Genomic DNA, 11,664 nt, shown 5'->3' on the forward strand with positions numbered 1-11,664 from the left:
TTGTTGTTCTGTGAATAGTTTCCAATGGCTTTAGCTTCATCCATTGGCAAATCATCCACATCAGCTTGGCATTCTGAAAAGTGATGGCTTCCCCCACATAACTCACACACAACTTGGGCTTGTTTAGCTTGCCCTGCAATTATCTTTGTCAATGCCTCAACCTGTGCTGTCAACTTGGTGATGGCATCGACCTCTAACACACCAGCTACCTTCTTTGATTGACTCCTCTCAGTTGGCCACTGTTGATTGTTTAGAGCCATCTCCTCTAATAGATCATAAGCCTCATTAGCACTCTTCCTCATAAAGGCTCCTCCAGCTGCAGCATCTATTAAAGTTCTTGTATTTCCTACCAACCCATTGTAGAAGTTGTGGACCAGCATCCACTTCTCTATACCATGGTGAGGGCACTTTCTGATCAAATCTTTAAACCTCTCCCAAGCCTCATGGAGAGATTCATTATCTTGTTGGCAGAAGTTATTAATTTCTCCTCTCGCCTTTGCGTACTTGGCCGGGAGGAAAGAACTTTGACAAGAATTTCGTTGCCAGATCATTCCAGGTGGCAATAGAGTTGGGTGGCAAGGAGTTTAGCCAACTCTTGGCTCGCTCTCTAAGAGAGAATGGGAACAGTCTCAGTCGAATAGCATCATCACTAACTCCATTAACTTTAAAGGTTTCACAAAGTTCCATGAAATTAGAGAGATGCAGATTAGGATCTTCAGAAGGGAGGCCACCAAACTGAACTGAAGACTGCACCATCTGAAGTATGGCAGGTTTGATCTCAAAGTTATTTGCATCCATCGCCGTGGCCCGATACATGACCGCACTCCCGTCGAGTAGGGAGAATGTAATCTCTCAAGCCGCGGCCATTAGCTTGATCTTCTACGCGCCACCATTGTTACCGTTATTGCCTCCATTGTTTGCAGCATTGGCAGCCATGATGTCTGAAGTTTCAGCAGTTGCTGAAACTCCCTCTTGCCTCTTGTTCTTTCGGTTTCTCCTACAAGTTTTCTCGATTTCGGGATCAACTGGCAATGTCACTGCTTGTCCTTGACGGCGCATACACTTATGATTCCTGAAATAGATCAAGAAAATATTGCAAGAAAAAGGTTAGAAAAATCAGCAAGAGAAAATATACCAAAGTAGAAGTTAGTATAATTTTGTGTAATATCAATCTTTAAACAATTCCCCGGCAACGGCGCCAAAAACTTGTTACGAAAATTCTGTTTATTACGCAAGTGTACGTATCAAGTAGTATCTCACGCAAGTGAGGTCGAACCACAGGGAATTGGATTAAGTACTACTAAATTATACTTATGATTCTATTTGGTAAAATAATAAGTTTGCAATTTAAAAAATGAAGAACTCAGAAATTAAAGGGAAAATAAACGAAGATTAATCAAGATGAGAGATTAGGGAGGTGAATCCTGTTGATAAGTTACCTATGTTAATGCCTAATTGCTATCCTTATCTCAATGTGAAAGACAGATTATAAATTAACCTAACTCTTTTCAGATCTTTTAGGTTCTAAATAATATGTTCTCTAATTAACTTCTTAATTAGATCAACACAAAATCAGCATTAAGCAATAATCTATTAGTCACTAGGCTATGTAAATACTTTCGTTTTACATCAAAACCTAGACTATCCAAATTTTAGCATTCCTAATTCTCACTTTTCAGATTTTGAATCAGGATCATAGAGCATGTAAAAGGTGATCAAGCTTGCACATGAAATTAAACACAAATAAAGATAGTATTCACACATAAGATGAAGGAATGGCAATTATTTATTAACTAGGCATAAACTTAAACAACAATCATCATCCTCCCTTATTGGGAAATTTAGTTCATAATAACTCTAAAAACATCCATGATTAATTCAGAAATAAAAACAAACATAAAGAAGAATAAAAAGGGTAAAAGAAAGAAACTGGAAGGTGGTATCGCTCCGGGTCTTCAAGATAGCTTCCTCTCCACTTTGCCTCCACTATTAGGTCTGTTTTTGCTTGCCTTTGACCTTCAATGTCGTATTCCTTATATAGGGATAAGTGGTGAGCCTCCAATTGAGTAAAAATATCAAAATTAGGTCAAATCTGCGATTTCCGTACATAGTCGCGACTAGCATTTAAGCTGGTCGCGACTACAGGCAAAACTCGAAAAACCGAGTTTCTGCCTAACTTACGAAGTCGCGACCAAGGTCGCGACCAGGAAAAAGGGTCGCGACCTGGCTCTCTGGAGGTCGCGACTACTGATGCTTCAGGAACCGAATTTTCCAATTTTTTCCAAGTTTGTCCCAGTTTTTCGCCATTTGACTGAATTCGAACTTTAACACCCCGGGAACCTGAAATAATGAAAATCAAGCGTAAAACTGCTCCAAAAGACACCAATAGACGAGATAATGCTAACTTTAAAGACCCGAAATATAGGTTAATTATAACCTAACATATAGTCTCAACTAGAATGGGGACCATGGATCTATATGCTGAGCTTCCAATAAGTGAACCGAATTTACAAAGTAAAATCCTACTTATTAATTCTTCGTTGAATCCGCTCTTAGAACTTAGAATTGCACTCTCAGAATTATATAGAGCATATTATATGTTCCACGATATAGATATGCTATCTCATTTAACCATTGTTATAATCTTATTGTGATCAAAGATCTTCTATATAGATTATTTACATCGAGATGGGATAATTTTACCGTTCTCACCCCTCAATGTATTTTGCCCCTTAAAACACTTAGCTACCTGTAAATGATGTTTAGTGATCTAAGAATTAGTCACTTAAACAAGAGCTCATCCATTTACTTCTATTTAGCTAAGCTCGAAGGGAATCATCACTTGACTTCTATACACCAGTAGAAGCTATAGATTCCATATTTATGTTCAGCACTCCCACTCAATCATACTATCATGTTCCCAAAATATACGTATCACCCTGACCCAAAAGTATGCTTAACTAATAAATCAAAGAACATGAATAGTACTCCTGAGTTGAGCCCAAACATATCAGGATTTAGATTCTTTTAATCTTAAGATCAACTACTGATATTGACTTGGAAAGATATATATAACGGTAAGTTTGTAATATCTTAACTTAGTTGCAATATCGGTCCAGTCCAATGTATACTCCATACATTCGAAACTAGTATACTTTACTAATGTCCTGGAAAGAACATAACACTTACTCCAAGTGTAAGTACACATCATCGCTGATTATCACATTAGTGTAAATCCAAAATACTGATGAAACAGGGACTTAGTCTTTTGATTCATATGATCACAATCACATTCCACTGTGTTGACGATACTGTAATTGTGAATAAACATATGATCTAGATTTAACTGATTTTGTGTGTAAATGTAATAAACATATTAAACCATTAGCATGTAAAATTCATGCAAACATAAATCACTTCAAATTTTTTATATTGATAACTAATCAGATTGTAAAAGGGTTTTATTTAGGGCACAAAACCCAACATTTATTCCATGAACCTTCAAATTCCATGACACAGGCTCGTAGTAAGTCCTCTAGTATTTTTATTGTTCTCTCAGACTTTCCATCTGTCTGAGGGTGGAAAGTTATACTAAACTTGCTTTGTACCCATAGATCTCTGAAGACTTACCTAGAACTTTGATGTAAACTTTGGATCCCTATCCAAAACAATGGATTTTGGAGCTCCATGTAGATGAACTATTTCTTTCGCACATAATTCCACATACTGATCATATGTATAAGTTGTCTTTATCGACAAAAAGTGTGCTAGCTTTATGAAACGGCCCAGTGTAACCCATACCAAATCATACATTCCTATGGTTCTAGGTAAACTAACCACAAAGTCCATTGTAATATCCTCCCACTTTCACTCGGGAAGTCTTAATGGTTGCAGTAACCCAACTGGTTTTTGATGTTCTGCCTTGATTTGATGGCATGTTAAACATTTAGACACATATTCCACTACATCTTTCTTCATTCTGCACCACCAATAATAGGGTTTCAGATCTTGGTACATCTTAGTGGTACCAGGGTGCAAAGAATAAGGTGTAGTATGAGCTTTATAAAGTATTTATTTCCTGAGTTCACCACTACTTGGAATACAAACTTTGGCTTTATAAAGTAACATTCCACCATTCAAGACTGAGAAATCCTTAACCCGACTAGCTAACATCATCTCGAGTCTTAATTAACTCACGGTCATCCAATTGTGCCTCTCCGATTCTTTCAAGCAAGTCTGACTGAAGTGTTAAATTATACAATTTCCCAACCACATACTCAATACTAGCCCTTACCATATTTGAAGCCAACTTAGGTGAGATCATTATGGTACTAAGAACTTTCCTAAGACCTTTTCTACTCAAAGAATTTGCCACTACATTAGCTTTCATGGGATTATATAAGATCTCACAATTTTAATCCTTAACTAGCTCTAACAACAGCATCTACCTCATGTTAAAATCTTTCTAAGTGAAGAAGTACTTGAGGCTCTTGTGGTCTGTATAGATCTCTCACTTTTCTTTGTATAGGTAATTTTGCCATATTTCTAGGGAAAACACAACTGCAGTAAGCTCTAAATCATGGGTTTAATAACTCTTCTCATACTCTTTTAACTAACGATAATCATAGGCAATGACCATGTTAGCTTGCATCAGAACACACCACAAACCCTGCCTAGATGAATCACAATACACTACGAACTTTTCCTAATCCAATGGCAGTGCTAACACTGGTGCCATGATTAATCATTGCTTCAATTCTCGAAAGCTTGTTTCACACTTATTAGACCAGATGAGCCAATGATTCGTTTAGTTAATTCTGTTAGTGGCATAGAAATCATTGAAAACCCTTCCACAAAATGCTGGTAATATCCTGCCAATCTAAGAAAACTTTGGACCTCGGTAGTTTTCCTTGGCCTTAGTCAGTTTTTAAATAACTCAATTTCCCTAGATCGACCATAATTTTGTCCTTTCTGACAATATGCCCTAGGAAGGACACTTGTGATAACCAGAATTCACACTTCTTGAACTTTGCATACAACTTATGATATTTGAGTCGTTGTAGAACCATTCAGAGATGTTGATCATGCCCTATTTCTATCTGATAATATACAAGGATGTCATTGATAAATACTATAACATGGTCATCGAGGAAATCCTTAAACACCCTATTCATGAGATCCACAAAGGTCGATGGAGAATTTGCTAATCCGAACGATATCACCAGGATCTCGTAATGGCCATACCTGGTGTAAAATGCCATCTTCGGAATGTTTTCCTTCTGAATTCTCAACTGGTGATAACCCAATCATAAGTCAATCTTGGAGAAAAATGTCTTACCCCGAAGCGGATCGAACAAGTGGTCAATTTTAGGCAATGGATACTTGTTTTTGATTGTCAGCTTATTCAGTTCCCACTAATCAATACACATTTGAAGGGATCTATCCTTCCTTTTCACAAACAAAATTGAAGCTCCTCAAGGCAACCCACTGGGCCAGGTAAACCCCAAATCCAGCATCCCTTGGAGTTGTATTTTCAACTCCTTGATTTCTGCTCGGGCCATTCAATATGGTGCCTTAGAAATAGACTCTGGCCCAAGTGCTAAATCAATAATGAAATCTATTACTCGTTGTGGTGGTAATCTTAGTAACTCCTCAAGAAATACAGCTAGGAACTCTATTACAACCCTAACACACTCAGGCCCAAATGTTTTGGGTATATTTTAGTCAATCACAACCGCTAAAAATCCTACACATCCATTGTGTAGTAAATCTTTAGCCCTTAAAACTGAAATGATCAAAATCTGAGAATCCTAAATTGACCCGACATAAACAAATGGCTCCTCACTCTCTCGCTGAAAAGTTACCATTTTTTGCTTACAACCAATACTTGGATAGGAAGTCCATACAAAGTATAATATCAAACTCGGTTAATTCCAACTCCACTAGGTCAACACTTAATTCCCTATTCTCAACTCTAATTTACATAGATCTAACCCACCTCTTAGAGATAACCAATTCTCTACTAGGTAGTAGGGTTCCAAACCCTATATTAATAAAATCATAGGGCCTACCTAATTTATTAATTACTCTCGATGCCACTTAATAATGTGTAGCTCCAAAGTCAAACAATACAGTAAGATAAGAGTCATTGATAAGAAGCTGACCAGTTACCATAAAAGGATTAGCTGTAGCATCAGCTTGGGTAATGGCAAATACCTGAGCAGGTACGTGTTTCACCTCTTGCTTCTATTATTCCCTTTTCATCTGAGGGAAGTCTTTCTTAAAATGCCTGACTAGACCATATCACAAACATGTCTTTCAATTGCATTCCTCGGGATGATTATCTTACATTAAGGGCACTTATGATATAAATAACCCTGATGTCCACCTCTACTTTGGTTCCCTCAGAATCTTTTATTCTAACCCGAGCCACCTGATGTCAGGAAAATCTTCCTCTTTTGATCAACATTAGAATCACCACCATCCCTACAATAACTAGAAGTAGGAAGGGTGGTCATTCTACCAACACTCGGAGTCCCTTAGGGCTCCTGAATAAATTCCACTCCACCCTTGACTCAAAGAGCCTTTTCAACCATCTCAGCATAGGTTGTTGTTTCATTTGTTGCAATAACCAGGTCATGTGTAATCTTGCCATTCAAATGCGCCAAGTATTTCTCCTCCTTACTAAAATCTATAGGCACTATTCTTGAAGCCAACTTGGCTAATTGAGCCAATTCATTGAACTCTTTTTGCTTAGCACTACACACAACCTCATTGTAGTATTTAGCATTGAACAGATACTCAAACTCTTCCCAGGTCATTGTAGTTACGTCTTGGGTGAGGGATACCAACTCCCACCACATAGAGAGCGTCCTCCTAAAATTGAAACATGGCATAAGCCACCCGATCATTCTTGGTGACACACATAAAGTTTAGGATTCTCTTGATCACTGTCAGCCACTTCTTGGCCTTCATAATATCTTGGCCTCCTAGAAAAGCTGGAGGCACTAGTTTATGAAATCTCTCATACAAAGGCTCCATACAGTTGCCAACAATAGGTTGTTCTGCTAGCACCACCAAAACCAAAGTAGCTGGCACTTGTTGTGGAGGCACTACAGGAGGACCCTGCTATCTTAGACTTCAAATCGCCTCTTCTTATTGGTTGATTTGGGCTTGCATTTCAACAAACCTTTGTTCCCGATCATGAGGAGCTTGTGGTGGAATTTCCTGACCACCCTTTTGAAACATTCCATGACCTTTGACATGTCCACCGGGATTCGAAGTATTTTGACCTCCCCAACTGCCTTCGGTCTCAACCATATTACCTTGAGTACTTGTGTTTTGCTGGGCATCCATATTATAGGACATAGCCTACGAAATCATAAGTCAGGTAGGTCAAACAACAATCACATAAATTTAAATACCGCATTCATGGATTTTAGGAAACGCATTTAAACACAAAACATGTTACCAAAATGCTTCTTATAATGCTTTTCTAATTACAAAACTTACTAAACAAGTAAAGGATTACTGAATTGTGAGTCGAGCATATCTTTGACGATGATTGTACATGTCTTGATAGTCTTTAGTGAACAACCTAGTGGCTCTAATACCAAAAATTGTAACGCCCTAAGGATTAGGCATGCTACAATGACTTTCTAATTACAGTGTACACCTTTGCTAATCAAAAGATTTTATTAAAAATCGTGATAAATTTAACTTTAAACTTTTATGTATATATATAATCATACAAGAAGTCAGGATCTTGCTTTTGACACTTATATTCATATACAAAATAAACTTTACAAACTTGTCGCACAACAACTATAAAATGAAGCCCAAGTCATCCCGAGACCGAACTCTCCAGATCGCACCGTCTTGTCATGTACAATCATCCCTGAGTCACAATCACATAATTGGGTAAACAACTTACTAAAATCCTTTTTGGGGACCTAAACTACAAACTAGAAGTTTCTCTATTAATGGATAGCATGGTAATGCCCTAAATATCGAGGAAACATCAAAACTAAGGCTCTAGATTCTGCCCAAACTAGTAAAACGAATTCCCCAAATAAAAAATTGGTTTCTAGGGCCCTGCCTAATGAAATGTTAATCAATTCTACAGTAATAGTGGAACCGGTTAACCGGTTCCCTACCAAAAACCTTAAAAACCTCATATCTTATTCAAAACATTCCCAATCTCAACCAAACTTTCTAGAATACCTATAATCAATCCCAACAATAGTTTCTAAGCAAAAACAACAACAATTACTCACAAAAACTTAAAACACCATTGTTGAGCCAAGTTTGAGCTTAAGAACTCAAACTATCTCAACTCAACAAACAATCATCCATATAAGCTTAAACAACTTCAAATCAACCTAGAAAATATCCCAAGAATAGCTAGGGTTCAAACAGAACCAAATACTAAAACTTACGTAATTAAATCAAAGAAAACCTTCAAAATTGAAAGGGAAAAAGTCTATGGTTGTACCTTTAATTCCACCAAGCTAAACCTTGAAATCCTTTGCTAAACTTCACTTGAATTTGGTCAAAAAAGGAAGAATAAGGTGGGGGTGTTCTTAGGGGTTTCTAACCGAGAGAGAGGGAAAGCAAGAGTAAAGGGTAAAGTTCCTTTGATTTTTTTTCTAATTGTGTTGACCTTTAATTACTAAATTGTTGTTTAATTTCTTTAATTACTTCAGCCAAAAAAGACTAAGTTACTACTAGCTTCCACTACAAGACAAAACAAAAAATGGGCAAAATCACCATTTTGTCCCATCTTCACACTTAAGTATGTTGGTCTTTATGCCCTAAATAAAACTCTATTTCAATGTAATCTCTATCATTTAAATATCAATAAAGAGACGTAAGTATTTTCATCACTTATTTAATGTGTCATTTGGTTCATGTTATCATTTATATTTTTATTTGATTTATAAATTCATCCAAACCCTTATCACATTTATGTTCCTGATTATTGTGTCGTCAGTACAGTGGAAAGTAATCAAGATTGTGTGATTAAATATATATTCCTAGATTTATCAGTACACTAGGTTTAACTGATATGATAATCTACAACATAGTTTACTTGCACCTTGGATAAGTGCTATGTCCTTTCCAGGGCATTGGTTAAAGTAAAGCTTCGGTTGAATGCATGGAGTATGCATTGGAAGGGACTGATATTGAACTTGAATAAGATATGATAAATTTACCGTAATATCCATTTAATTCAATATTACCTAGTTGATCCTAGATCAAATGATCTTAATCCTGACATGGTTAGGTTCGATCTTAAGAGTATTATACATGTTCTTTGATTTGTTAGTTAAGCCTACTTTTTGGTCAGGGTGATACGTACATTTTGGGAACATGGTAGTGCAATTGAGTGGGAGCGGTAAACATAGATATGGAATCTATAGCTTCCATCAGGACATAAAAGTGAAATGATAATTTCCTTCGAGCTTGGCTAAACAGAGATAAATGGTTGAGTACTCATTTCAGTGATTATGTTAGTTCACTAAAATATCATTTATAGGTGGCTGAGTGTTTTAAGGATAAAATACATTGCAGGGTGTAACGGTAAATTAATCCCTATACAATGTAAATCATCTATAGAGGATCATTGATTATTTGGATTATAACAATGAATAACTAATAGCGTATCTCGTGGAACATATAGAGCGTTCTATATAACTGAGAGTGCAATTCCAAGTTCTATGGTGGATGCAACAAGGAATTAATAAGTCAGTGAATTTACTTGGTAAATTCTGGGTCTGCTTATTGGAAGCTCAGATATATAGGCCCATGGTCCCCATACTAGTTGAGACAATACTACTTGTAAGACTCAGTTAATTGATTTTGATTAATCAATTATAATTCTAAAATTAGACTATGTCTAGTTTATGAATTTTCACTAAGCAAGGGCTTAATTGTGAAGAAAGAGTTTCTAGGGTTTATTTGTTAATTAAGAGACTTTGTTAAGTCTAATTAATAAATATATTAAATGATAATATTATTTAATAATTAATTTTTAGTTATTAAATAATTAGAATTGGCATTTAAGTGGTTAAATTGGAAAATTGGCATTTTTGAGAAAATGAGATGGAAAAATGAGAAAATAGCAAAATTTCAAAGTGGGCCCAATTATCCATGGCCGGCCACACTATTGTAATTTACCATTTATTTTTCTATTATTTTAATGCTAATTAAATCTAACCTAACCCTAAGTGGTTTCCTATAAATAGGTAGTGATGGCTTAAGGGAAAAGATGATGCACCTCATTCCTTCAGTTAAATTTTTGAGCCTTTCTTCCTATACCTAGTCGAAACCTCTCTCTCTCTCTCTCTCTCTCTCTCTCTCTCTCTCTCTCTCTCTCTCTCTCTCTCTCTCTCTCTCTCTCTCTCTCTCTCTCTCTCTCTCTCTCTCTCTCTCTTCCTCTCTTCAAAACCGAAGCCTATAGTGAAAGAGTGAGTGCCCACACACATCAAGTGGTACTCAATCATAGTGTGTAAGGCTGTGAAGAATCTAGTTTCAAGAGAAGGAGATTAGGTCTCAGATCTTTGTGATACTCTTCAACAGAAAAGATACAAGGGTTAGAAATCTGAGTGGAAGGAGACATTATATTCTGCTGCAACCACTGTAAGGTTCCTGATACTTTATATGTGTTTATTTCATATCTTTTTATAAGTTCATATTTAGGATGTTAATAACATACTTGTTAGTAAATCTAGATCCTAGTAAAATAATTCCAACAAAGTACTCATGAGGTAAAATGGTTAAATACCACAACCCCGCCTAACCTCAATATTCCAAATATCAACATAAGATTATCCCACTAGATCAAAGATTTTAATCTAAACCATGTGGCTTTAATGGCCATCCATCGTGTTTTTTATCGTTTTCGAGCAAAATCATAAAAATTGTAAATTTCACATATAATATATATAATACACTTAAAGTTTAATAAAATCTCTAAAATTGAGAAATTATAACTCTAATGCCTATTTTTAAAAATGGGACCCACAACATAAATATTTACCCATAATTATAAAGTAAAGATAATGCTAATTCCCTTACTAATCCATATTTAATCATGTGGTCATCACATTATCCCTACCCTTGACAATGTTTCAAGGTAGGAATTCGGGGACCATGGACTTATAATTCTAAGCTCCAAAAAACTAGATTATTTATTTAGTTCCATGATTACTCCACTATAAATATGGAATTTAACTCTTAGCAATTATAGAATTATATTTACCGAGTTTTACTTCAGTCTCCATTGATATAATCAATTCTAGTGATTATCCCTCCTTGTATCAGCTCGTAATTAGTTTTGGTCAAATTACCATTTTATCCTTGTAATTATTTCTTTATCTTTTAGTACCATTAATTTAATAGTGGAAGTATAATTTAGATTCCATCTAAATTTGTGCGCAACTTTTCAGTTCCAGAATTATCACATAAAGGAACCAACATTCAATCTGTTAGGAAAGTCATGATCATATAATTATAGATCATGTTCCCAGCCATCCACATTATTAGATTCTCAAAATAAAAGTTGTAAGAATCATCTTCTCTGAGAAATTTTAACGAGTGAATCAAAAAAACTTATAATATGAATAATAGTACATGATTACTCAAGATTTAGGTCGATCTACT

General features: G+C 35.9%; 1 non-coding gene across 1 annotated transcript; it reads left to right on the forward strand.

Moving 5' to 3' along the window:
- The first annotated feature begins 390 nt into the window (after window positions 1-390).
- Window positions 391-496, forward strand: LOC133036372 (small nucleolar RNA R71). The gene has a single exon (XR_009687028.1). It is a non-coding gene; the product is annotated as a small nucleolar RNA R71 (small nucleolar RNA).
- The last annotated feature ends 11,168 nt before the right edge of the window (window positions 497-11,664 follow it).

Source organism: Cannabis sativa, chromosome 3 (genome assembly GCF_029168945.1).
Source record: "Cannabis sativa cultivar Pink pepper isolate KNU-18-1 chromosome 3, ASM2916894v1, whole genome shotgun sequence".
Taxonomy (NCBI): Eukaryota; Viridiplantae; Streptophyta; class Magnoliopsida; order Rosales; family Cannabaceae; genus Cannabis; species Cannabis sativa.